Source organism: Ailuropoda melanoleuca, chromosome 8 (assembly GCF_002007445.2).
Source record: "Ailuropoda melanoleuca isolate Jingjing chromosome 8, ASM200744v2, whole genome shotgun sequence".
In the NCBI taxonomy this organism is placed as follows: domain Eukaryota; kingdom Metazoa; phylum Chordata; class Mammalia; order Carnivora; family Ursidae; genus Ailuropoda; species Ailuropoda melanoleuca.
The window spans coordinates 95,883,057-95,888,441 of record NC_048225.1 but is presented as its reverse complement, the minus strand read 5'-3'; positions in this window follow the sequence as shown (position 1 = coordinate 95,888,441).

Sequence of the window (5,385 nt, the reverse complement as noted above, 5' to 3'; positions counted from 1 at the left end):
CTATCCTCCATAATTTGATTTTTAATATCTTAAGCTCCAAGTCCACACTCAAAGCACTACTGTTGGGCTGTGATCTGAATCCTCCCCTGAATAGCTTTAGTGCCGTATCCCTTAGAAATTAGAGCCTCTTTCTCATTCTTCTGCCTTTCTTGTGCCAGCTCTCATCATTAGATGACATACAGAACCTGAACTCACCCCAGTCCTTCAAATGGCCAACTCTTACCCATCTGTTATGGGCTGCATGGTGTCCTGCCTGCCCAAATTCATATGCTGAAGCCCTAACCCCCATAATCTCAGAATGTGGCCATATTTGGAGATAGCATCTTTAAAGAGATAATTCTGGTGAAATGAAGTCACACGGGTGGGCCCTAATCCAATATGACTGGTGTCTTTATAAGAAGAGATTAGGACATAGACATATTACACATGGAAGAAAGACCATCTGAGGATACAGCAAGGAGGCAGCCATCTGCAAGCCCAGGAGAGAGGCATCAGAATTAAACTGACCCTACTGACACCTTGATCTGGGACTTCCAGCTCCAGACTGTGAAGAAATAAATTTCTGTTGTTTAAGCTACTCAGTGAGTGGTACTTTGTTACTGTTACGGTAGCCCTAGCTGATGAATATGCCATCTTTCAAGTTTCACCATAAATAGCACCTTTCCTGACAGGATTTCCCTAACTCCAGGTCATCCTACTCTCCTCCCATTTCTCTGTCTTTTCACTGCTCTAACATTCATTATCCTACAAATTATAATTATTTATTTAATTTTTCATTTCAAAGAATCTGTCAGCTCCCCAAGGCCAGGGACAAGTTAATCTTGTTTATTGCTGTATTAAATATGGGAAATAATACTAATTACTGTAACAAACCTCCAAATCTCAGTGACTTAGCATAAAAGTCTATTTTTCATTCATAGCACAGTTCAACATGGGCCCAGGGTTCAAGGACATAAGTCTCCATCTGTGGCTACATCTTCCTCTGGGTCCCTGAAGAGCTTCCAGTTTAGCTGGTGGATGTGGAATGAGGAAGTGATCATTGGTGGGAGGTTTCTATGAGTCAGACCTGAAAGTGGAGCACTTCATTCCTGCTCACATTCCACTGGCCAGAACTCAAGTAATATGACCTCACTAGCTGCAAGGGAGGCTGGGAAATGTAGTCCAATTTCATGCCTAGGAAGTAAAGGAGAACATGGATATTGGTGAATACTAACAATTTATGCCATAACTGCTCTATTTCCAGCACCTGCCATTGTGCCTAACTCACAGCCACTTAATATATATTTTTACCAATTAAATCATTAACCTCCACAGGTCACACATTTAGCCTTACGTGCAACTGGGATGGGATGGTTTAGAATTATAGGCTCTACTTTGGGGGTCTGTCATTAAACCAAATTACCTCATTTGCACACACTTGAAAGATGAAATCTCCTTATCTCAGAAATCCCCTTAAAAGTAACAATCTGAAAAAAGGCAGTTATTTCACTTCTAACATTTAACAAAAACAGGCTGCTCATATGTGCTTTTGCTATCTTGCTACAGTTATTTGACTCTAAGTTATTAAACTCTAGCTTCCTGGAGAGCAACACATTAACCATCTGGGTAGCCAGCTTCAAGCCCAGTGTCTAACACATCTTCACCTTCCTTTCAGCCAGCATTTGTTGAGCACTTACTATATACTATGCTAAATGTTTTATATCCATGAACTCATTAAATTGTTCCATGAAGTAGCAACAAGGATTGTCTGTTTTTTATATATTGAAATCCAGTGTTCAGAGAGGTTAAGAGAACTTGCCAAGCATCACAGAACTAGTATGTTGTCAAACTAGAATGAAGTCTCTAGTACATACGATTTCAAAGCTTACCTTCCTAACCACTATTCCAAGCTATCTTTCCTGTGCATGCTCATTACACTGAAAGGAAGTTGGCCATGGGCATCAGAGCTAAGTTCTATGATCTTGTGAGGAAACAAAGGCTGTCCTGACTGCTTCTGTTCTTATTTTCAAGAGTGTGTAGGTCTTCACTTTCTTGAGAGCAGGAAATGGTTACCTCTGTAGTCCACAGAAAACCTAGCACAGAACCTTCTGCATAGAAGATCTTCAGTGTCTGTCTCTATTCTCTACAAGGTTCATCGATCAGGACCCTAGGAAGGAAAGGACTGGTCAGCCTGCCTCCATTTGTCATTATATCCTTCCCCAAGCACCCGGTCACATACTGCCTTTACCTCCTGCACAGTGGCTCTACCCAGAGCTCTTCTTAGAGGACATTTTTTCTTGATCTATTCACAACAGGGACAGGTGATGGTTCCTAGTATCCTCTTGGAGTGAAGAACTTCTGTCCATCTCTGAGATTGATGGCGGCGGGAGAGGGAGACAGCCAGACTTTTCTGATGGCATGTCCATCTTGACGATAAGACAGAAAGGGAGAAAACTTTGTGGTAAGGTGAGTCTTTTCAGGAAATAATAGCTTTCCCTCCAGTCATCTTCTCTTATTCTTCTAAGCCCCATTGCATGAGATCCCAGGTCCCTATTCTTCCAGACTCCAGACTACAGAGGTAGCAGAACTTGGATTCCAGTACCACTGTTACAGTTCCTGGGAAGCAGAGGCTGAGGCCTATCCTAATCCTTTCTGAGATCCTTCTCACAGTCTGCTTCAGAGTGAAAAAAATCCATTTAGATGTGGGAAAACTTCCCTTAGTTTTTAGTTCATTTTGGTATCTTTGAAAATGACATTTTTCCCAGGATATTTTGTCAGTGGGCTCTCCTGGCAAATAATATACTAAAAAGAAAATAAATAAAATAGTGTTCTTTTTGCATGCATTTGGCACAAGTGAAGACCCCCTCCTGTGTGAGCACTTGGTTGAATTATTTCTGCCTACTGGCTTTTCTGTCCCTACAACAAGCAAGGCTGCACAGCTCCAGTTAGTGGATACCGGGAGGTGAGCTGCTAATGTCTCACAGATCCACATGGCCTGTTCTTCTCCTTTTGGGTGGGTGGGATATAAGATGTAACTTACATGAGAAATCATGGGGGTGTTTCAGAAATCATGGGGGTATATTCAGACGTATATGATGATGATGATGATTTTTGGTGGTGTGAGAAGATGGAGGATTTTCAGCACCTCTAAAGAAGCCCGAGTTTGTCTTTGGCTACTCAGTGTAAAAAGAGAACTGGCCACCATCATCCTCGAAAAAGTTTCCAGCGTTCCATGAATTCAGTTCCTATATCTTGGCTCCTACAACTGGCAGGAGCCCCTCTGGGGTGGAAAGTAAAGGGGGGGTTGAAGAAAGATATTCTCCAGTCACCCCCAAGTTCATTTCCACTTCAGGCTGAGGGCCAAAGGGAAGCTCTGTCTCTTCTGATTTGGTTTGAATTGAGGCCATCCATCCCGTGTGAACTGCATTCCAGGCCTTTTTCTGGCTGATGTCAAAAGGCTGAATGTGGGCTTCAGGAAGGCTTGAGGGCTGTCTTGCCTGCTAACACTGATTTTATGATATGCTAAACATAACATTCAATAGCTATTACTTCCACTGTCAGAGAAACAACTTGAGCCATCTATCTTCCTCCTCAGACTATATTACATTTCTCCCTACAAATGACAATGCATTATAATATCTTTTATTATAATGTTACTTATTTATCACCAGAGGTTTTCCAGCTTTAATGCTGAGGGCCCTCATACTTTATCTGCTTTTTGGTTTGTTTGTTATGGATGTCACACTTTATTTATCAAGATGGGCTCTGTTCAGAATTTGTGGAGACAGGTCTCCTCTGATTTACTTCTTATGCAGACCTGGGCTTTTATCTCATTAGATTTCTTAGCACACCAGGAGGACGGGATGGACAAGATGTTCTGCTTTCTTGCTTTGTCAAGGGATGGGAGGAGCAGGATTTAGGATGATGGAGTTTGAGCCTTGGGAGAGAACTCCTGGGATCATGTGCAGCAGCGCCCCCTCTTCGCGGGCAGGACTGCAACCTTGCCCATCCCATTTCAGTTGGTCTCTGCAGAAGGAGTTCCCCAGATTGTTCTTGGTAACATATTCCAAAGTTTAGCGGTCTTCCTTTCCAAGAAGCTCTTCTTCCCCACCCCCGATGAAATACACTCCCTTAAATTCAGTAAAAAAGTGGCATTCTCCTGAGATCTATTTCTCAAAGAAGGATACTGGAAAGCCCAATGCAGAAAATACTTTAAGTGGCATATACACTTGGAGGCAATTATTTGTTTTACAAAGAATTAAAAAAACATGCTTCCTTGAAGAATGATTCCTCTAGTTCTCTTAAGTGACTGTGTATACATCATTAATGACTAGACAGAAAAGCTTTTTTTTTCCCCCAGTTGGGGGTAGGTGGATGTGCAGGCAGAGAAGATAAAATTAAAGCACCCGCAAACTAATGTTTACTGAAATTCTGACAGAATTGCTGATATGGTCCTTGTAAAAAACAGAGATGTTTCAACATGGATACATTGATATAAAAACACCACTTTACATTCTACTTTGTTAGAAAGAAATATGATTCTGTCGTACTTGAGAATGAACATTTGCCCTGAATTTCTCTCGAAATTTCTCCAGCGCCTAAAATCCAGTGGAGACTGAGCCCAAGGTCAAAACTGGCCTTGAACAAATGGCTAAGTGAGGGATATAGGAGTTTTTGTGGTTTACCTTTATTTGTCTACCTACTTTTTCTCTTAATGCTCCTTTCTCATTATAGAATGAGACCTGTCCTATCCCCTCTTTCCTCACGTAGGCATCCAGTACCTCAATAACCCTGCGTTTTTTGTCCTGTTCCATTTGTCTCAGCTTTGCTAGGTAAAAACCTGAGAGGCTGATGGCTGGTTACAGCCTGAAGCCAAAATCTTTATGAGGCTGATTCACATTTTAATAGCAGACTATTGGAAAGCAGTATTATTATTCAAAGAATGCTACTATTATGGTGCAAATTCCAACATCACTGAGAACCTACTGGGGAAGTACTTTGGACTAGGGCAGGAAGCACAGGGAACTCTAGGGAAGTACTTCAAATCACTCCAGGTAAGCGACTCAAATCCTCCTCCTGCCCAGGAGACTACCTCGAAATGTCCTGTTGGGTGATCCTTGCCCTTGTTCCCCATTCCAAGGGCCTCCTTTCTTTGGCAACATGCCAAGCCCAGGCCCAAGGCAACAGTGCAACATTGGGACCACGCGGAGTGGAATGTGTAACATCCACACAAAACAAGACTCCATGAACTTTAGCTGTTTTCCCTAAACAGGAGATGAGATGAAAGGCTTGTTCTGAGTGGGAGAAGGGCTCAGGTGGCTCACAACTGCCATTCTTGCCCCATGCTTGCTCACCTTCTTTGAAAGGAAAGAAAATGGTGTAGCACAGAAATTCTGCCTGATCATA